The sequence below is a fragment of the Stomoxys calcitrans genome, chromosome 1, assembly GCF_963082655.1.
Source record: "Stomoxys calcitrans chromosome 1, idStoCalc2.1, whole genome shotgun sequence".
NCBI lineage: Eukaryota > Metazoa > Arthropoda > Insecta > Diptera > Muscidae > Stomoxys > Stomoxys calcitrans.
This window is the reverse complement of record NC_081552.1, coordinates 157,813,731-157,838,126: the sequence shown is the minus strand read 5'-3', so window position 1 is coordinate 157,838,126 and position 24,396 is coordinate 157,813,731.

The following is a 24,396-nucleotide window of genomic DNA, read 5'->3' as shown; positions in this document are numbered from 1 at the left end:
AGCTATATGTAATTATAGTCTGAACCATATTTGAGTTGGATGTCGGGAGGCTTAAACAAATCACTGTTTCTAATTTCATCAAAATCGTATAATAAATGCGCCTGCCAAAGGCTTAAGGCCCTAAACCGTCATATCGGTCCATATGGCGACAATATGTAAATATGTTCCGATATGGGCCATATTCGATTTGAATATCGGGGCCACGAAGTACAACTTCCTGTTTCGAATTTCACCGAAATTGGACAAAAAATTCGATTTTTAAGGGCTTACGACCCTAAATTGACAGCTATACCCCAAATGGCAGCTATATCCAAATGTTGTCGGATTTGGCCCATTCAAGAACTTAACCTGCGTATAGAAGAAATACAAGTCTGTGCAAAATTTCAAGTCAATATCTCAATTTTGACAGCTATATGTAATTATGGTCTGAACCATATTTAAGTTGGATGTCGGGAGGCTTAAACAAATCACTGTTTCTAATTTCATCAAAATCGTATAATAAATGCGCCTGCCAAAGGCTTAAGGCCCTAAAACGTCATATCGGTCCATATGGCGACAATATGTAAATATGTTCCGATATGGGCCATATTCGATTTGAATATCGGGGCCACGAAGTACAACTTCCTGTTTCGAATTTCACCGAAATTGGACAAAAACTTCGATTTTTAAGGGCTTACGACCCTAAATTGACAGCTATACCCCAAATGGCAGCTATATCCAAATGTTGTCGGATTTGGCCCATTCAAGAACTTAACCTGCGTATAGAAGAAATACAAGTCTGTGCAAAATTTCAAGTCAATATCTCAATTTTGAAACATTGTAGCGAGATTACAACTGACGGACGGACAGATGGACGACCAGACACACGGACGTCGCTCAATCAACTTAGAAATTTACTACAATCAGAAATATGTATACTTTGTGGGGTCGGAAATGGATATTTCAATGTGTTGGTGTGTGGTGGTGGGTATAAGTTCGGACGGGCCGAATCTTATATATATCTTTGAATGACTTTTAAAGTAATTATATGAGCTACATCATGTTATTCACCGATATGGACAGTACTTTTCATGGCTGTTGGAAGTCATAGAAAAATACCACCTCCAAAATTTCAGGCAAATCGACTAAAAATTGCGTCCTACAGTGTCTCATAGAATCCAATTGGGAGATCGGTTTATATGGCAGCTATATCAGGTTATCTACCGATTTGGACAAGCACAGTTGTTGAAAGTCGTACCAAAACGACAAATGCGAAATATCAACCAAATTGGATAAGAATTGCGCCCTCTAGAAGATCAAGAAGTCTAAAGGGGTGATTGGTTTATATGGCGGCTATATCAGGTTACGGACTGATTTAGACCATACTTGGCACAGTTATTGGAAGTCATTCGTCAACGATATGTTCCAAATTTCAGCCAAATCGGATAAGAATTACGCCCTCTAGAATCTCAAGATGTCTTATCCGGAGATCGGATTATATGGCAGCTATATCAGGTTATAAATTGATTTGAACCATACTTAGCACAGTTGTTAGAAGTAATACCAAAACATCATGTGCAAAATTTCAGCCAATCGGATAAGGATTGCGCCCTCTAGAAGCTCAAAAAGTCTTATCCGAAGATCGGTTTATATGGCAGCTATATCAAAACATGGACAAAATTTTCCAATTTATAATCCCAACTGACCCACTTTAATAAGAATTATTTGTGCAAAATTTCAGTTTAAAATTTCAAGTGCCTAGCATATTTCGAGGTGTTATGGTGGAGGATATAAAAATAAATTTTACGTTGTTGGTTTTCGTGAAGGGGTTTGTATTTGTAAATAGCAGAGCACCCCAAAAATTTACCTATTTCCCAGTATTTTCTTCATATATTGAAGCAAATAATTTTAGCACTAACATTACTGTTTCTGTAAAAACAGCAGTCAATCAAGAAGGAGCTGGAGTTTTTAGGCATCAACACTACCGTAAGATAGTTTATTAGTAACTTACTTACTGAAAGATGCATAACGGCAGCCTTGGGATATGGCTATTGTGGTTCGGGGAAAGTTTGTCATCACTCTTATGTTTCAGGAAGCTCTTTGTGTGACAGCGTAGTGCGCTACCGTATGTGGTTTAGGTGTAAGTGGTCTATGCGTAAATCCGTCTATGACAGAAGTACCCACAGTGGCACCTGTCTCCTTGGGAGGAGAGAATGTTCCATTTACTGAAAGCGCAAAATACCAGTGTGTTTTGCTGGGCAACACATTGAACTTCAAATCCAACATTTTGGAAAGGGCAAGTAAGGCAACTCTTGCCCTATACACCTGCAAAAGAGTAAATGGCAAAAGTAAGGGGTACTGCAGCTGTCAGACCTATATTGTGTTGTGGTCTGGTGGACAGCGCTCAAAAGTGCACTTTTTGATCAATACTAAGCCAGATCCAAAGGATGGCTTCTAAATGATATTCCAGGAAGTGTGGATTACACATTTCCTGGGCCGCTTTTTGACAAAACGTACCTGCACCACTATACCGGAAAGAAACCATTGAAACAACAAAATCTCTGGTAATAGAAGTTACGGATAGTTCCCAAGTAGACGTCTATTAAATCCCCAGAGATTTAACATAATATTTAACATACTTCTGAATTAAAACAAGTAAAAAGGCTTTATGTTCAACCGGGCCGAACTTTGGACAACCACCACCTCGGCTGTATATTCAAACCACCTATCGTCATAATCCGGTGAAAAATTCATAATTTAAGCCCTCAAAGCAGCTATATCGAAATATGGTCCGATTTGGACCAAATTCGGCACGGACATTGAGTGGCCTAATAAGTAAAAGTCACTGTTAAATTTTTAAGAACAAAATTTTGTTTTAATTCGTAGCTATATCCGGATATCCAAAAGCCTAACATTAGTCACAGTGTCAAATTCCAGCGAAATTGAATTAAAATTGAGCCTTTTAGAGGGACAAGACTTTAAATCGAGAAATCGGTCTATATGGCAGCTATATCCAAATCTGGACCGATCTGAGCCAAATTGAAGAAAGGTGTCGAACGCCCCAACACAAGTCACTATCCCAAAATTTCGGAAAAATGGGACAATAAATGGTCCTTTTATGGCCCCAAAACTTTGAATCGAGAGATCGGTCTACATAGCAGCTATATCCAAATCTGTACTGATCTGGGCAAAATTAAAGAAGGATATCGAAGGCTCTAACACAACTCACTGTCGCAAATTTTGGCAAAATCGGATAACAAATGTGGCTTTTATGGGCCTAAGACCTTAAATCGGCGGATCCGCCCATCTTTGAACTTTACCTGCTTATGGTCAAAAATGGAATCTGTACAAGTTTCAGCTCAATATCTTTATTTTTAAAGACTGTAGCGTGATTTCAACAGACAGACGGACGGACATCAAGAATATATATACTTTATGGGACCAGATATGGATACTTTGATGTGTTGCAAAAGGAATGACAAAATGAATATACCCCCATCCTTTGGTGGTGGGTATAAAAGAGCCCTCGAATGTCGCAGATCTCTCAACGAGATGGCTGAACAGTTCAAAATTCACCTGTTCTGGATACCGGTTCATAGATATATCCCAGATAATTGTAGAGCAGACAAGCTTGGGAGACAAGTATCTACCCTTCACACTACAGGGGAATATGTCAGCTAAGTCTTCAGGATAAGAGATTAGGCAGATGGCCAAAAAGTGCTGGTTGTAAACACACTTTTTTGGCCCACTTTACTGTCGCTGGCTACAACAGACATCGCAGTCATTGTGTACGTCATGACAGGTCGCTGTCTAATTGGAAAACATGCTGACTGACAGAGGGTTGCGTCTGATGGCAGACTGCCACATAAACCTTACCTAATGTTACTGTGTCTGCAATGCGCTTCTTTAGCCGCTGATTAGGATTCATTGAGGAAGCACTTTCAAGTGGGAAATTTTTTATGAATTAATCAGTGAATTCCTCAAAAAAATCTAGAATTAAATTTTCTTCTTAATTTATATTGAACGGCAGCATTAGAGATCGAAGATTTCATTACCGCCAGCAATTTTTAATTTTCTATTTTCAACACTTACGAAAAAGAGTACGCTTTTCCATGTAAGTAATTCCGATGAATAAGTTTATGCGTTATATAACCAAAATATTAACACGTCTGCAAAAAGAGAAAGGGAACTCTGAAAATTGGCATTTATTGTTATTGTTGGAAATCGTTCCAAAGGACATGTGCAAAATTTCAACGTGATTTTTGTGATATGAATTGCGCCCTCTAGAGGCTCATGAAGTCCAATCGGGAGATCGGTTTAAATGACAGCTATATCAGATTATAAACCGATTTAGACCATACCGGGCACAGTTGTGGGAAATCATTCCAAAACACCGCGCACAAAACTTCAGGCAAATCCGATAAAAATTGCGCCTCCAAAAGCTCAAGTAGTCAAGATCCCAGATCGGTTTATATGGTAGCTATATCAAACAATGACCGACTTACCCCATTTAAAATCCCAACCCACCTACACTACAAAGAAGTATTTGTGCAAAATCCCAAGGGCCTAGCCTTACTATTGGGTAGCCCAAAAAGTAATTGCGGATTTTTCATATAGTCGGCGTTGACAAATTTTTTCACAGCTTGTGACTCTGTAATTGCATTCTTTCTTCTGTCAGTTATCAGCTGTTACTTTTAGCTTGCTTTAGAAAAAAAGTGTAAAAAAAGTATATTTGATTAAATTTCATTCTAAGTTTTATTAAAAACGCATTTACTTTCTTTTAAAAAATTACAATTACTTTTTGGGCAACCTAATATTTCGAAAATTAGCGTACTTTCGACAGACAGACGGACGGACATGGCTTGATCGACTTAAAATGTCGTGACGATGAAGAATATATGTATTTTATGGGGTCTTAGGCGAATATTTCGAGGTGTTACAAGGTTAGGTTAGGTTAGGCTTAAATGGTAGTCTGCCATAAGACTCACTTAGACGTATTCATCCATTGTGATACCACAGGAACAGAAAAAGGCAAATGCCTTGTAGTTCCTACCGTTGAACCATCCAGATCGCTTCAAAAATCCCAGTAACTTGCGAATGTTCACATCCGCTAAATCAGATAGGTTCTCAAAAAGAGGACCTAAAGTGGAACTCCTTCCGACTGCTAGTGCGGGACACACACACACAAGGTGTTCTATAGTATTTTTTTCTTCGATGTCCTCACAGCTTCTGCAAAAGTCGTTGCTGGCAACCTACAATCTGTCAGCATGTTTTGCGATTAGACAGTGACTTGTCATGACGGACACAATGACTTAGACGTCTGTTCTAGCCAATGACAGCAAAGCGGTAGACCTCTTCAAATCTAGATAAGGTCACATAGTTTTGGAAAGCCCACTGGCCTCTCTTTGTGACCATCTATCATTCGTCGTCCTTCTGGCCTGATCCTGAAAAGCTTAGCTTACATGTCGCTAGTGGCATACCCAGAGATTCCAATATCTCTGGAATGTGTGGGGTAGATCCAAGTCTCGCAAGCTCGTCCGTTTTATAATTACCTGGGATAGCTCTGTGGCCCGGCATCAAAAAAAGGTGAATTTTGAACTGTTCAGCCATCTCGTTGAGAGATCTGCAACAGTCGAGGGCTATTTTTGTGTTCAGAAATATGTCTGGCTGTCTGAGAAGATATTTATGTTAATCATCGTAATAACATTATATTTTACCCATTCCACCACTTCCTTAACCGCAAGGATCTCCGCTTGATACACACTGCAGTAGTCGGGTAACCTCTTCTATATGGCCAGTTCTAGATCTTGAGAGTACTCCCCAAAGTCCACCAGGTCGTTTAGTTTGGAGCCATCCGTTTAGAAGTCTATATAACTTCTGTATAATCAACACTGCCTGGAACATCGGATATTGTATCAAGGATAACACAGTGTCCGTAGCCGCCACATGACCAATGAGATAGCTAACTTAACCTCACGTCAGTGGTCGCTGAACTTTGTTTAGCCAGAATGTCCAGAGACATAAAATGTAGCATTAAATTCAGTGCATCAGATGGTGTCGTCCTCAGTGCGGCTGAGATGCACAAACAAGCCATCCTTTGGATCAGCTTAAGTATTGAGTAGTAGGTGGACTTTTGAAGCGCCGTCCACCAAACTACAACACCATATAGCATTATAGCTCTGGCAACTGCAGTATATACCCTATGCATGACCCGCGGTCTAAATCCCCAACTTTTTTCAATGGAACTCTTGCAAGTGTATAGGGTAAGAATGGACTTTCTTGCCCTTTCCAAAATGTCCGATATGAAGTTAAAATTCCTGTTCACCCAAACACCCAGGTATTATGCGTTTTCTGTAAATGGAACATTCTCTCCTCCCAAGAAGACAGGTTCCACTGTGGGCAACTTGTATCTCCTACCTACCTAGACCACTTTCGGTAGCCCACTTTGATGTTGCACGTAGAGCTTCCTGAATATATCCCTTAGAGTGCTGGGAAACTTTCCCCTAACCGCAATTGCCACGTCATTAGCATACGCGGCAACTTTTACACCTTTTTCTACCAGAGATAATAATTTATAGTTAATGGCTATATTCCAAAGTAGAGGAGACAGTACACCTCCTTGAGGTGTTCCTCTACTGACCCATCTTTTAGATCCACAGATCCCAAGCCTGCCGTAATGCATCTTTTAGTAAGTAAGTTATTAATAAACTTTCTTACGGTAGAGTTGATGTCTAGAAACTTCAAATCCTTCATAATTGACGTCTGTTTTACGTTTTTAAAAACACCTTTAATGTCAAGAAATGCTACTATTGTATATTCCTTGACAGCGAGAGAACCCTATATGTAGCCGACCAGGTCGCGAAGGGCTGTTTCAGTGGATTTGCCTTTACTATATGCAAACTGCTGCCGCGACAGGAGATCTCCAGTTATCTTAGCCCTAAAATATGTTTCTATCAACCTTTCAAGAGTCTTCAGCATAAAGGATGACAGACTAATTGCACGAAAATCTTTCGCCTTCGTGTGGTAAGGTTTTCCTGCTTTCGGAATGAAAATGACCTTCGTGTCCCTCCATCCTAAAGGTATATATGACATTCTGATACAAGCAGAGTATAGCTTCCTAAGCCAGGGAATCAGTCTATCAGACACAGCTTGTAATTTAACCGGTGATACATCATCAGGACCTGGCGATTTAAAGCAGTTGAAACTTCTTATCGCCCAAAGGATTTTCGACTCAGACATAATTTCCCTAATAGCCTCCGACGAATGCACACCAGTGACAACCTCTTCTGGCGCCACGTTGTCCGTTGGAGAATTTCCCGGGAAATGTGTATCAACGAGTAGTTCAAATGTTTCCTCACTAGACATTGTCCATACATTTTCTGACTTCTTCCGTAATAGGTCTCGAGGACAGAATCTTCCTCAGCCTAGAGGCCTCAGATGTATCCTCCACGGAGCTGCGGAATTCTACCCAGGATTTGTTCTGAGCCTTTCTCATCTCGCCCTTATATTTTCTTAGCTCAGCCTCATAGATGTCCCAATCGTGTGGTGCTCTTGTGGTTTCTGCTCTATTGAAGAGTTTTCTGCTGTCCTTCCTTAGACCAACCAGCTCTGGGGTCCTCCATAGCGGTCGCTGTTTGCCCCTTGGCTTGGCACTAGGACATGCTGACACAAGCGAGTCATTCAGGGCCTTGACCACTATGTCTATATCCTCCGCAGTTCCCACTTCTTTTTCTGGTCTCGAAGAGATAGACATGCAGAATTTGTGCCAAAATGTATCCCAATCCGCCTTTCTTCTGTTTAACCGAGAGACCACTTCTACAGTATTTTCTCCAAGGCTGAAACTTATATAGCGATGATCAAAGAAGCTGTGGTCGTCCAACACTTTCCAGTCGCATATTCTTTCACTCATATCTTCCGATACAAAGGTAATATCTAGTACCTCCTGCCTGTTCCTGGTAATAAAGGTCGGTTTATCTCCTTTATTACAAATCGCCAGATTGCAACTTATAATATACTAGCTGGACAGGGCCCGCTCCGCTGCGCCTTCTTTTACTCTCTTATTTTATCTGAGCCACATATTGGAACGGTCAGGAAAAAAGTCCTATTTGATGGTGCTGGTACACCTTTTCAGATATTTCGCCCCAATGTGGATATCATATTGGTGCTGTACTCCCAAATTTCTTACATTTGAGCCTTTAATTTCTATGGTCGGTGAATATGTCCGGTATAAGGGTATCTGTATCTGATTCGTGCTTTAGTCTCAAATACCTTTCATTTGAGCCTTATATTGTCATTGTTAGTCTATATTTCCATTGGTAAATCAAATTTCTGTTTTCGAGTTATTATAAACAAACTAAATTTCGCTTAAATCGCCCCACCCATCTCCGTGATCAGGCGTTTTTGAAAATAGGGTGAGAGGAGGGTCCGTCCATTAAAGTTTGGATGTTAGATCAACTTCATTCTTTTAGTTTTGGTGGTGGATTGGAGTAGCAAAACCCTTTACCCCGAAAGTGGATATCAGATTCATACTCTACTCCCAAAAACCACATTTAAGCCACATATTGCTATAGTCGGTATATATGTGTGGTTAAGGGGGCTATATGAGATGAATCGTCCCCGAAACACTTGGCCATAAAATAGCTATCAGATTTGAGCCCCTTTTTGCCATAATCCACAAATATGTCCAGTTTAAGGGGTATGTAGGGTTAGAATGCCACCTACGCACTTAGCCCTGAAAAAATATCGGCATCGAGCTCTCTTAAATTCCTTTCATTTGAGCCGCAGATGCAATTGGTTTAGGGGGAGTTTATGGGGTGACACTACCCCCGAACAAACTAGGCAAACATGGCCATAGCTCCCATATATATCTTCCATCCTCTATGGTCTTTTAAGGCTATAGAAGACACAATTTTGATCCGATCCTTAAAAAATTTAGAATGAGATGTTTTATTTGATGTCCAAATATGTGTGAAAATTTCATTAAAATCTGTTCAGATTTAGATATAGCTCCCTTATATATCTTTCATCCGTTGAAGACTATAGAACCCACAATTTTAGTCCGATCTTTACAAAATTTTGCATGAAATGTTTTATTTGACGTTACAATATGTGTGCAAAATTTCTTAAAAATCGGTTCAGATTTCGATATAGCTCCTATATATATCTTCCATCCGATATGGCCTTTTAAGGCTATAGAAGCCATAATTTCGATTCGGTGATTTCCCTCTGACACGTCCTTTCATTTGAAGACTATATATTCTCGGTCGTCCTACATGACAGTTTGGTGTTGTTTTTGTTGGGAGGAGAGCGTCGGTCCGCTACGCTAATACCAAAAGACAATTTATTTGAGTCCTTTAATGCCGAGATCTATTGTACATGTCCGGCAGAACGGCAGGACGTTATTATCACGATTGAACTGCACGTCCTATTGAAATATATTTAGTGGATGGGCCGGTCCCAGACTCAGTCCCAAATGTGTATATCAGATTCGTAGTCAACTCTCAAAGAATTTTCATTTTATACCCATTGTGTTAAGTTCGACATTCATACCCGTTTTGTGGGTTTTTGGGGTTACAGAGGCCCCGTAGACACCTCGGACAAAATTCATACGCGCCTCAAAATCAAAGGAATAAATTTTTATATTAGCTTTTTACTATACTTTTAAATACCTTCTATTTGATATCCATATTGTCCCAATCGTTTCAGATGTCCTGCTGGGATGTTTTGGGGGGTGGAGATGCCCCTCAGACACCAAGAAATGCATTTTTATGTCAGATTTGTATTCTACTTTGAAATACGTTTCATTTGATACCCATATTGCCCAAAGCGGTGAAAATGTCCTGTTGGTGGATTTTTGGGGGTGGGGGACCCTCCCGACCACTTCGGGTGACATTTGTATACCATGTTCGTACTCTACTCTTAAATACCTTTCGTTTGATACCCATATTGTCCCAATCGGTAAACATGTACATTCAGGTGGGTTTTGGGATAGGGCGTCCCCCCAGGTTATAGGACCCTAATATTTTATAGCAATTTCTTGTTTTTGGGGTACCATAAGGTGGAATACAAAATTTCGCTTAAATCGGTGTACCCATCTCCGAGATCTGACATTTTTGAAAATTTGGGTAAGGGGGAGGGTCCTCCCCCCTTCGGATATTAAAAAAGTAGTACACTATTTTCACCGGGGGCTCAAATTCTACCATCTGTGAAAATTTCTTGAAAATAGGTTCAGCCGATTTTGAGTCTATACGGAACAAACAAATCGTAACAATTTCATTTTTATATAATATTGGGTTGCCCAAAAAGTAATTGCGGATTTTTCATATAGTCGGCGTTGACAAATTTTTTCACAGCTTGTGACTCTGTAATTGCATTCTTTCTTCTGTCAGTTATCAGCTGTTACTTTTAGCTTGCTTTGGAAAAAAAAGTGTAAAAAAAGTATATTTGATTAAAGTTCATTCTAAGTTTTATTAAAAAAGCATTTACTTTCTTTTAAAAAATCCGTAATTAGTTTTTGGGCAACCCAATAGTTGCAAAGCAGCTCACCGCTGATATCCGAACTTCCCCATATCTGGTGGTGTGCAATTGCATAACTTCCTACAATGACGCTCTTCTTCCCTACAGAAGCGGTTTCAACCGGCGACTTAAGGTATAAAGTTGGCATCTCTGAATCATGTGCCATATATAGGGAAGCCAGCGAGTATTGAGACTTGTTTATTTCAAGGCTGGCTACTACGACATCTTGCTACTACTAAATCAGTGCTTAGCGACGGAAGAAGAAAAACATTTAGACTACTCTTTGCAAGAACACAGGCTCTGTTTCTCCCATTCTCCGTACCCTTAAGTAGTTTAAATCCCTGAATTCTTAGTCCACGAACCATTCCTCCACACATGGTTCCTGAATAAGAACCACGTCAAATCCCCCTGCCATCAGGAGGACCTTTAGTGCCGCCGAAGCGGACCTACAATAGTGAAGATTTATCTGTAAAAACCGGACCATAGTCAGGATTCAGAACTTCCACCACTGCTGTGTTAGCCTCGTCTTCTGACTTCATCAGGTGTCCATCCTCACAAGATTCGTTAGATCTTGTCATGATGAGCTTTCGTACGAATCCAGGAGCAGGTGAGAAAGCTGTGTTAACACTCTTTCTCACGACACTGGACACTTGCGGTGCAGACGATTTCTCCTTAGATGATTCACTTGCTGCTGCTGTCGAAGTTCTTTTTGAGTTCCGTGCTTCCCCGCTGGCGCACCCTGAGTACAGTCCAACTGGATTACCCACCCACACGGGGCTTGTCGGGTCCCGTTTCGATGCCATCCCCTCCTGTCTCGATAGTGGCAGTGCGATTTTCAGTCTCCTGCAATCCGCCAGACCTTAGCGTTGTGGTCGATAGTTCCTCAGGCAAGTGTTTAGCAATAACTGCTGAGTCGTCTCCTGTTTCCCCAAACCCACCGCTCCTATAGACCTTCAGTCTTAACTTGTTGAATCCATAGGATACAACCCCTTCAGACTTGTGGAGGCCTGCGAGACAGCCGAAATTTAGGGAGAATACTACAAGTCTCCGGTCAGCATCAGCTTCTTCCAATCTACCAATCTTGCAGTCGGTGGTTGAAAGATTGGGATTACATTCCCTTAGTCTTCCAAGTATAGCTTCAGGATCTGAGGGAATCCTTGGTACCCAAGCATGCGCCATTGATCGATAAGGAAAATCTTCCTTCTTGACTAAATCTTGTGCTGCGCCTGGCCATATCTTACCAATTTTTTTTAGCGGACAACGATACATTTCAATTGAGCTTTGATCCCCGAAGACAATTATATATATATAAATCTATATAGGCCCCGATACCAGCCTGCATCGTCACAAACTGGAGGAGATCCTAGAAATTCCGCAAGGACGTCGGAGTATACTGATGACAGTCCATTGACTATTCCACTCCAATTATTCCTAGGTATGCAGCCCTGCTCTTCTCCCTTGTGGACAACTGCCATCACCAAACTGTCCCTAGGGACATTAGCAAAGGTTCTTGGACCAATCTTACTATTGTTCGCCCTTGTTCTTTTAGGCATGGGATGCCCTCCAGGTGACCGCAGCCTTTTGGCTGACTGCCATGCAGTATCCGAATCTAGACGTGTAGTCTTTGGGGTAGCCTGTGTAGCGAATTCCCGAGCACAATTTAGGGAATCTCTCTCCCTATCAGTGAGAGTCTTAGGATCATTCGCACCAAGCCTCTCAATAAATCTGAGAGCGATGCATCTTCTATTATTCCAACCTCTTAAAGAGCGTGTTGGTTTCGCCGGAATATTTCGATGCAACATGGTTCACATATGTAAAACTCCTCGAACACGAATTTCAGGTTTTTGTTTGGGTTCATGATCACTCCCTAGAAACGGAAAATATTGTTTTCCGAGTTATAAAAGAAAGAGTAGCGAGACAGTAGGTTTATGAAGTAAACGCAACAGAAAAACATTGATCTAGAATATGTTATAATTAGATCGATGCTAAAGAAGTCGTTATGCCATTACGATCATTAAAAATATTGAAATTGCGTCCAGAAAAGTCAAAAGACTGTTTGTGGGGGAGTTTTATATTCTATATATAGAGAGTTGCCCAAAAGTAATTGCGGATTTTTCATATAGTCGGCGTTGACAAATTTTTTCACAGCTTGTGACTCCGTAATTGCATTCTTTCTTCTGTCAGTTATCAGCTGTTGCTTTTAGCTTGCTTTAGAAAAAAAAGTGTAAAAAAAGTATATTTGATTAAAGTTCATTCTAAGTTTTATTAAAAATGCATTAACTTTCTTTTAAAAAATCCGCAATAACTTTTTGGGCAACCCAATTTAAAAATTTTGAACGGATTAACTTTTTCAAAACGGACAGTCATAGCAGTACTGTCTAAAAAAGTTTCCGATTCCATTAAAAAATTATTGAAAGAACTTTCTGCCTAGACCACTAAATTTTTTTTTTTCTTTTTGTTGTCACTCGATTCGTTCGCCAATGCAATGAAAACAGCTGTTTCCCTCTATAAAATCGGCTGTTTTCTAAAGCAAAAATACTTGTCAAGTGAGCTCAAGAGGTCTAACGATCGATGTCCGAATCACTTCAGATTTGGAGTATATAGGGAGTATATATAGGGTCAAAAATGGGCTTTAAAATATAAAAAGATATTTCATCAGGAAACCTCAATTAATGGCAATTAACCAATTTTTGGCCGAATCTGATGAAAAATACTCCTTTTGTGAACTGAAGAAATTGAATCTGCAGATTGGTTGATATTTGGACAATATTAAAATATAGCATATCGTCGAACTTAATCTGCCCAAAACAAAAACACATACCAAAAAATTTATTTTTCAATTTAAGCCCATTATTCAAGTTATTTAAAGATCTGAATTTTAGAGTAAAAATCGTAAAAGGAGCACTTCGCCATTTTTGAAGCTAAACATCGACAAAATGCCGAAAAACCGGCAAATTCGGCAGTCCTGCATTACATAAAGAAAGAGCAATTATACTTCTCCCATTTCAATTTATAACTCAAAGTATTCTCCTTTAAACAGTCAGTCCGAATGGCAAGCCACGACATCTCTTAGTACCGAATTTTGCTTGGCTAAATACTTGCAAATTTCCACAAACTATTTTCTAAAAAAAAACATAGTTCACTCTAAGTGAACTAGTCTATTTTAAAAATCAAATCAAAAAGGAACCACATCAAATACAACACTATTAAAAAGCAGCATACCTTACCCGAGCGAACTTTTCCCCCGAATTTAGATGCACGATTTTTACTCTACTCGCGAAGACCTTTCATTGGAATCCTACAATATTTTGTTTCAATCGACATACGTTCGTCTGGGATTTTTTTTAGGATTGGCGGCCCCTAGCTACTTGTCCAACATTTTGGGATAAGCTCTAGGTATGTGGAATGTTCTCTACTCCCATAGTCCCAATCGGCTTATAATAATAACAGATTCATACTCTATTTCAAAGCTCTTACATTTGAGTCCCCTATTGAATTCAATTGGTGACCAATCCAATGTAGTAATTTTTCCCATCTCAACCTGCATTGATAGGAACCAATTATCTGATTGACTTTAGGTTTAAATCTTTCACACAGTACTTTCGAGAGTATCTTGTATGCCATGGAGAAAAGACTTTTTCCCCTGTAGTTTGCACACTCCGTCCTGTCTCCTTTCTTGTGTACGAGACATAAAATGCTGAGGTTTCAACATCGGGTATGCAATGTTCAAGCTAGATTGCGCAGACGAGCTGATGTTTACACCTTATCAGCGTATCACCACCGGTCTTAAATAGTTCCTCGGGTAACCCATCGGATTCTATGGGCTTATTGTCCTTCAGTCGGATCACTTCTACTTGGACCACAGCTTCTCTAATCATCGTTATATTAGTTTCAACCTTGACGAAAATACAGCAGAAGTGGTCCCTTGACTAAACAAAAGACTTTCCCTTCTATACCAGAAAAGGAAGTGCAAATTGCAGAGGACATAGACATAGTGGTAAAGCGGATTACGAAGGCTCTGAATGACTCGCTTGTGCCAGCATGTCCTAGTGCCAAGCCAAGGGGCAAACAGCGACCGCCATGGAGGACCCCAGAACTGATTGGTCGAAGGAAGGGCTGCAGAAAACTCTTCAACAGGGCGAAAGGCATAAGGGCACGTCTATAAAGACGAGCTGAAGAAGGCTCAGAACAAATCCTTGGTACAATTCTGCAGCTCCGTGGAGGATATCTCTGAGGCCTCTAGGCTAAGGAAGATCCTATCCTCGAGACCGATTACGGTGGGATACATTCAGAAGTCAGAGAATGTAAGGACAATGTCTAGTAATTGAACTATTGGTCGATACACATTTCCCGGGAAACTCTTCAACGGACAGCGTCGTCGGACAGCTGATTGTGAAAATTTGGCGAAATTGTGCTAGAGTTGAAAGTCCTTTGGGCTGTAAAAAGTTTCGACTCTTTTAAGACGCCAGGGCCTGATGATGGATCACTGATTCAATTAGAAACTGTATCCGATAGACTGGCTTCTTGGCTTAGGGAGATGTACTCTGCTTATAACAGCATGTCATATATACCTGTGGATTGGAGAGTCATTTTCATTTCAAAAGCAGGAAAACCTTACCACGGGAAGGCAAAAGATTTTCGTTCTATTATTCTGTCATCCTTTAAGCTGAAGACAATAGAGAGGCTGATAGAAACATATCTTAGGGCAAAGATCGCCTGTCTGGACAACAACATGCATATTGTAAGGGCAACTCCAATGAAACAGCCCTTCGCGACCTAGTAGCCTATATAGAAATATTTCAACAATGTAAAACCGACGTCAATCACGAAGGAGCTGGAGTTTCTAGGCAACAACGCCGCCGTAATAAAATTTATAAATAACTTACTTACTAAAAGGTACATTACGGCAGGATTAGTATCTCTGGATCCAAACAGATGGGTGAGCAGAGGAACAACTCAAGGAGGTGTACTGTCTCCTCTACTTTCGAATATAGCCAATAATAATATATTATTGTCTCTGGAAGAAAAAAGTGTAAAAGTGGCAACGTTTGCTGATGACGGGCTATTGCGGTTAGGGAAAGTTTCAAAGCACTCTTAGAGATATACATACTTCAGAAAGCTCTCCGTACGACGGAGGCTACCAAAAGTGGTCTAGGCGTAAATCCGTCTAAGACGTTGTTCTTTTCAGCAGGAGATGTAAGCTAGCCTTAGTGGCACCTGTCTCTCTACAGTTCAATACTCAGCCGGCTCCAAAGGATGGGTTGATTGTGCTTGGCAGCCGCACTGAAGATGACACAATCTAATGCACTGAATTCAATGATACACCTAATGCCTCTGGACATCCTGGCTAGACAAATTGCTGCGACCACTGCTGTGGGGCTAAAGGAGCTTTCCCCTCGGTCATGCGGCGACTACGGATACTGTGTTATCCTGGATACAATGCCCGATATCCAAGACAGTATAGATTACAAACTGCCTGAGCCGCTTTTTGATAAAAATACTGTACAACTATTCCTGATAGAACCCATAAAAACTACAATATCCCTGGTAATAGAAGTTACATAGAAGTCTATACGTATGGTTCCAAACTAGACGACCAGGTGGGCTTTGGGGCGAACTCTGAAGAACTTGGACCGACTTCTGTAGTGTTTATCAATCGTAGATCCTTGCATTTAAAGAAGTGGTGGAATGGCTAAGATAGAATTCGTAACGACGATTCACATTAATATCTTCACAAACAATCAGGCAGTCATTAAATCCCAGGAGAATGTATTTCTGAATTCGAAACCCGCCCTCGACTGTCGCAGATCTCTCAACGAGATGGCCGAACAGTTCAAACTTTACCTGTTATAGGTGCCGGGCCACAGAAATATCCCAGGGAATTGTAAAGCGAACGAGCTTGGGAGACTAGGAACTACCTTTTTTATACCCTCCACCATAGGAAGGGGGTATACTAATTTCGTCATTCTGTTTGTAACACATCGAAATATGCGTCCGCGACCCCATAAAGTTATTTATTTGTCATTTTAAGTCGATCTAGCCATGTCCGTCAGTCCGTCCATCCGTCTGTCTGTCAAAAGCACGCTAACTTTCGAAGGAGTAAAGCTATCCGCTTGAAATTTTGCACAAATACTCCTTATTAGTGTAGGTCGGTCGGGATTGTAAATTGAGCCAATGGAGCGCGCAATTCTCATCCGATTTGGCCGACATTTTCTACAACGGCTTCTCTCATGACCTTCAACCTACGTGTCTAATATGGCCTGAATCGATCATATTAGACAACCTATCTCTAGCTTGATACAGCTCCCATATAAACCTATCTCCATTTTGCTTCTTGAGCCCCTACAAGGCGCAATTCTTATCCGAATGAACTAAAATATTATACAATGACTTCTACAATGTTCAGCATTGGATTGGACCCTTCCCCTTACCCTAATTTTCAGAAACGGCAGATCACGGAGATATTTGAGTGATTTGAGCACGATGCTGTTATTTTTCAGGGCTAAGTGTTTGGACCACGTTTCTGTGGGTCCATACCTCCTCCTAAACCCACCAACCACCACCATAGGGGTCTTCCCACTCCCATGGAATATTGTGCTCAAAAAAATTCTTTCAAGATTCGAGTACATTTAACTGCCAAACTTATAACCCTAAAATAATTCATAGACCAATAAAGATCGTATGGGATTCAAATAAAAATATATATGTTGCTATACTGTTAGTCAAACTAAAAAGTCTTTAGTTGTCGAAAATAAATATTCAAAGGATAATTTTGCCCCATAAAAGAAAATTTTGCTCCGTAACAGAAGGCGCAGCAGAGCGGGCCCAATTCATCAATTATATATATACAATTTGAAAACAGCTGAAAATGTTTGAAGTTTTAGCAACAATTTACTTTTTTCCCATTTTCCCATTTCTGCTGTTACAGCAAACATTTTTGCTGTTTTTACCAACAAATTTCTCTGAGTGAGGGAAGGCAGCCAGTAATGAGACTTATTTATTTATAGAGTGGCTACTACTGAATCTTCGGGACTTAGCGACGGAAGAAGAAAACATTCCCCGTACCCTTAAGTAGTCTTAATCCAATAACCCTAAATCCACGAACCACGATTCATCTCTACTAAAGAGTAATTCTTTTCTTCGCTTTATCCATGTATTTATCAATATCCATATTGATCCAGTTACTCCATGCTTCATTTTGAGACTAAAGTATGATTTGTTCCTGGGTGGACGCTTCTGCTTCCCAAAAATTTATTTCCATGCGCTTTCCATTAAGCAGGGAGTGCTTTACTTTTGTATTGGGTCAGTCAGTATATGACGACGTTTAGCTTCCTGTTGTGTCAGATCGTACGCTCATGGTTAAACTCAGATGAGAGGGAACCTTCGCTGTTAAAAGTTATTGTACTTGAGCATAAATATTGTCGCCTCCAATCGATAGTTCTAGTTAATACAATGGTGAAAATAGAGAATAGTTTCCCTTTCCATTTCAAAGTGTCCACACGAAGGAACAAAATCTACACTTCATATCGATGGCTTAATATAAAAAGGGCCAAATGGCACTTTTTGTTTATTCTGGAAGACGAATGTCAAATGCACTTTCCCTCAAAACTATAACTCAAAAATATTTATTTTCGACAGTTAAAGAGCTTTTAGTGAAATACCATACTACGAAAATAGTATATCGCTAGACTAACAGTTTAACAATATGAGTGCCTTTATCCGAATCCCATATAATCTTTATTGGTCTACCAATTTAAGTTTGGATGAAAGGTGTACTCCATTCTTAAAATATTTTATTTCAGCCCAATATTCTCGTGATATCTGATTTAGTGGTGTTTTCGGGGGAAAGGTGTTCCCCCAGACACTTGGCCCTGAAAAATATCAGCATCATGCTCTTCTTTCAAATAGCATTTATTTAAATCCCTTATTGCCATTGGTTTAGGGGAGTTTTCACGATGAGGTGTCCCCCAAACACATGACCCCAAAATAGGTTATCAAATTCGTTTTCTAATCTCAAATACCTTTCATTTAAGCCACATATTGCCATGGTCGAATATTCTTTCCCTTTGGGGGGTGTTTTGGGGAAGGGGTGATGCCCGTAATACATGGTCCTAGATTTGGATATCAAACTCGTTTTCTTCTCCTAAATACCTTTATTTGAGCCCCATATTGCGATGGTCACTAAAAAATTGCTGTTTGTGGGGTATTTTGAAATAGGGGTAAACCCCCAGAAAATTGGTCCCGAAGGTGGGTATCAATTCTTGCTCTACCCCCCAATACCTTTTATTTAAGTTCCACATTGACATGGTCGGTAAATATCACCGATTTAGGGGTGTTTTGGGGAGTGGGGTGGTCCCCCAAATTCTAAGTCCTGAAAATATATCAGCAACGTGCTCTATTCTGATATATCTATATATAATTTATTTGAACCCCATATTGCCATTGGCCTCGAAATTGGATATCAAATTGGTTTTCTAATCTCATTTAAACTCCTTATTGCAAAAGTCAGCAAATATGTCCGGTTTGGGTTATTGGCCCCAAAAACTTTAAATATTTAGTTCCACTCCCTTTAAGACCCAAATTATCTTGGTGAGCAAATACGTCCTATTTGGGGGTTGTTATGGTGGTGGGACGTCCCCTAGACAGTTGATCCCTAATATTGATATCAGATACGAGGTCTACTCCCAAATACCTTTAATTTGAGCCCCATATTTCCATACTTGGCAAACATGACCGGCTTGGGGGGTGTTTTGGGGGATGGGCGGCCACTCAGTGAGTTGGCGTTGAAAATATATATCCGATTCGTGTTCTACTCTAAAAACCCTCTTATTTAAACCTCATATTGCAATAGCCAGCAAACACTTCCTATTTGGGTGCTGTGGGGGTGGGGTGGCCCCATAGACACTTTTCCCGAATATTGATATCAGATTCGTGCTTTACTTCCAAAGAACTTTCATTTGAGCCCCATATTCCTATGGTCGCAAATTTATCCGCTTTTGGGGATGTTTATGGGGAGAAGCGGTCCCCCAAACTATTGATCCCATATTTGGTTATCAGATTCGAATTTTTTTCTTTAAGTCCCATATTCCCATGGTCAGTAAATAGGTCCTGTTTGGCGGGTGTTTTGGGGAAGGGGTGAACTCCCAGAAACGTGGTCCCACATTTGGATATTAGATTCGCATTCTACTCGCAAATACCTAATATTTGAGGCCCATATTGCCATGGTCGGTAAATATGTCCGATTTAGGGGTGTTTTGGGGGTTGGGGTGGTCCCCCTAACTCTTGGTCCGACAACTGGATATCAGAAACGTTGTCTTATCCTAAACACCTTTCATTTGAGTCCCATAATGTCGTGATTGGTCTAAATATATGTTTTGTAGGTTTTAGGGTGGGGCGGCCCCCCTAGGTACCCCATCCGAAATTTGGATACCAAATTTTTGTTTGTGGTTACTATAAGAGAGCACACAAAATTTCGCTTAAATTAAGGTAAGGGGGAGGATCCGCCCCCCTTCAGATATCAAAAAATGTAGTACCCTATTTTCACCACGGGATCATTTGTGAAAATTTCAAGAAATCTGTTCAGCCGTTTCTGACCTTATAGACTCAGAAACGGCTGAACAGATTTCTTGAAATTTTCACACACACAAACAAACATAAACTGATTTTTATATATAAGACTAGCTGACCAGGGCCCGCTCCGCTGCGCCTTCTTTTACTTTATATGGAACAAAAGTTTCCTTGGAATATTTATTTTCGACAATTAAAGTTCTTTTAGTGAAATACCATGCAAACTTGACTAACAGTTTAACAATATAAATGCCATTATCTGAATCCCACATGATCTTTATTGGTCTACGAATTTAAGTTTGGATGTAAGGTGTAATCCATTCTTAAAATACTTCATTTCAGACCGATATTCTCATGATGTCTGATTTAGTGGTGTTTTCGGGGGAGAGGTGGTCCCCCAGATCGTGCTTTTCTCTCAAATACCATTTATTTAAACCCCATATTGTCATTGGCTTAAGAGGATTTTACAGGATGAGGAGTCCCCCAAACACATGGCCTCAAAATAGGTTATCAAATTCGTTTTCTAATCTCAAATACCTTTCATTTGAGCCACATATTGATTGAAAAATTGTGTTCCTTTGGGGGTGTTTTGGGAAAAGCGTGATGATGGGTGGTCCTGCATTTGGATATAAAATTCGTATTTTACTCGCATATAGCTTTCATTTGAGTCCCATATTGCCATGGTCGGAAAATATGTCCGATTTAGGGGTGTTTTTGGGGCTTGGGGTGGTCCCCCTAGCACTTGGTCCGACAATTGGATATCAGATACGTTTTCTTATCCTAAATACCTTTCATTTGAGTCCCATATTGTCGTCATTGGTCTAAATATATGTTTGCTAGGATTTAGGGTGGGGCAGCCCCCCTAGGTACCCCATCCGAAATTTGGATACAAAATTTTTATTTTTAGGGTGCTATATGAAAGCACACAAATTTTCGCTTAAATCGCACCACCCATCCCGAGATCTGGCGTTTCTGAAAATTAGGGTAAGGGGGAGGGTCCGCTCTCCTTTCAGATATCAAAAAATGTAGTACCCTATTTTCACCACGGGATCATTATGCACCATCTGTGAGAATTTCAAGAAAATCGGTTCAGCCGTTTAAAAGTCTATAAGGAACACACAAACATACAAACAAACACAAATTGATTTTTATATATAAGATTTACTTATTTCAATCCGCCAACATTGTTTTTCAAATTAAAACTACGACGCTGTTCACCAATTAAAAAACTCTTTAAAAAAATCATAATATATATATTTCTGTGGTCACTAGCCTTTGAAGGATATTCCAACCGGTGAGACTCATTATCCATATTACATTCATCCTTTGAAGGCCTGCTGGGCATGGGCCACACAGAGAAAAGCGCCAAAAGGAATGCTTTACACAAATATGTCACAGCCACCGGTAAAGTGCTTGTGGCGATAACCGGTCATGATTTTTGGCGTGAATGTGTGTGTGTTCTTATGCCTGTGTAACATTGTTGCCTTTGGCGTGATAATGGAGATATTTGGCGTGAACTCAAATTGCGGCCATCACGGAATTGTTGTGTGGACTGCGGCATTAAAGACAACCACTGCAAACATGGATATTGAACTCGAGCTACTCATGGCTGGATGACCATAATGTTGTTTTGTTTTGTTTGGTCTGAGCTACAAATGTTACCGGGGATCCGTAACATGAGCGCCAACTTGTGAGCTCTGCTTCAAGTAAACGGAAGGAACACCAAAGGACAAACATCATCAATTACAGTAACGAACAAAGTAAACAAGGAGAAACAGAAGTACGGGTGGTGGTCAGGAACAAAGTAAGCATTGACTTAGAACGAGTTAATGACACTTTTATGCAATTTTACACTTCCGGCTTAGGTCAATGTTGGATCGCAGTAGCCACTTGAGATATTGTATGTGCATTTTAAAATCATTTTTATGATTCGGAAATAACTGCAACTTCATCTATCAAAAGCTTCTTCTTCTTCTTTGAACTTATTTTGATATTGTTTAGCCGGGCCGAACTTTGGGTACTGCTTAAAATTACACAAATTATCTCAGTTTATAAGTAAATTATTTTGGATCAAATTGCCGAATGGATAAGGTTTTTGGGAACTTAAGAAGCCAAATCGGGGGATTGGTTTAAATGTTGCTCATATCCATTTATGATTCTACCATTTATGATTCATTTATGATACTACCTTGGCGTTAGTATGTGATTCTTCATATAACGCTGAATGGCTGCGTTCGCACCACGGCGAAAAGAACAGAAAACATTTTTATACTCTCCACCATAGAATGGGGGTATACTAATTTCGTCATTCTGCTTATAACTCCATGAAATATTAGTCTCCGACGCCATAAAGTATATATATTCTCGACGTTTTATGTCGATCTAGCCATGTCCGTCCGTCTGTCTGTCGAAAGCTCGCTAACTTTCGAAGGAATAAAGCTGGCCGCTTGAAATTTTACACAAATACTTCTTATTAGTGTAGGTCGGTTGGGATTGTAAATGAGCCATGTCGGTCCATGTTTTGATCGGGTCTTGACTGCTTGAGCTTCTAGAGGGCGCAATCCTTATCCGATTTGGCATGAGGTGTTTTGTTATGATTTCCAACAACTGTGCCAAGTATGGTACAAATCGGTTCATAACCTGATATAGCTGTCATATAAACCGATCTGGGCTCTTGACTTCTTGAGCCACTAGAGGACGCAATTCTTATTCGATTTGGTTGAAATTTTGCATGACGTGTTTCGTTGTGACTTTCAACAACTGTGACAAATAAGAGTGAAATCGGCGCATAACCTGATATAGTTGCCATATAAACCGATCTGGGGCCTTGACTTCTTTAGCCTTTAGAAGGCGCAAATCATATCGGATTTCGATGAAATTTTGCATGAAGTGTTTCGTTATGACTTTCAACAACTGTTGCAAATATGGTTCAAATCGGTACATAACCTGATATAGCTGCCATATAAACCGATCTGGGATCTTGATTTGGCTGAAATTTTACACAATGACTTCTACAATGGTATCCAACATTCACTCCATTATGGTCCGAATCGGACCATAACTTGTAATAGCTCCAATAGCATAGCAATTCTTTTCTTTTATATTTCCTTTCCTTTGTTTGCCTAAAAAGAGACACCGGGAAAAGAACTCGACAAATGCGATCCATGGTGGAGGGTATATAAGATTCAGCCCGGCCGAACTTAGCACGCTTTTACTAGTTCTATATAGGTTATTCTCTCACTAATACTGACAATATTTGTAAGCCCTTCAGCCTTGTAAAACTTCTCTACAAAGATATGTAACTAAGCAGCACTCTGTTCGGACTCGGCTATTAAAATGAGGTCCCTTATCACTGAAATTAAACATGAATCGGACGATATTCCTTAACAGATTAGTAATTGAAAATTAATGGATTTCCAAACAACATACCCATCTCCAGATTTTGCCTCCTGAACCTAAAGAGGGTGTAATTCTTATTTTGATTACCTATATCATGAACAATATCTATACCAAATTTGGCTCATAAAAAACATTTCAAACACGGTGTTAATTGCTTTAATAATTCCTGACATAAATTCGATTTTCTTTTGTATCACGGAAAGTGATTGGTATGCAAGGCATAGGTTGAACATATTTTTAATTGTAGGAATTAAATTGTTATTTAATAGTAAAGGATGATTTTTTTGAGGTTAGGATTTTCATGCATTAGTATTTGACAGATCACGTGGGATTTCAGACATGGTGTCAAAGAGAAAGATGCTCAGTATGCTTTGACATTTCATCATGAATAGACTTACTAACGAGCAACGCTTGCAAATCATTGAATTTTATTACCAAAATCAGTGTTCGGTTCGAAATGTGTTCAAATTTTGACAAATTTTGTTCAGCGATGAGGCTCATTTCTGGTTGAATGGCTACGTAAATAAGCAAAATTGCCGCATTTGGAGTGAAGAGCAACCAGAAGCCGTTCAAGAACTGCCCATGCATCCCGAAAAATGCACTGTTTGGTGTGGTTTGTACGCTGGTGGAATCATTGGACCGTATTTTTTCAAAGATGCTGTTGGACGCAACGTTACGGTGAATGAGCACATTTCGAACCGAACACTGATTTTGGTAATAAAATTCAATGATTTGCAAGCGTTGCTCGTTAGTAAGTCTATTCATGATGAAATGTCAAAGCATACTGAGCATCTTTCTCTTTGACACCATGTCTGAAATCCCACGTGATCTGTCAAATACTAATGCATGAAAATCCTAACCTCAAAAAAATCACCCTTTAAAAACTGTGCATTGAGCAAGATTGTATTGTGTTCCCTTTCACATATATATATGCGA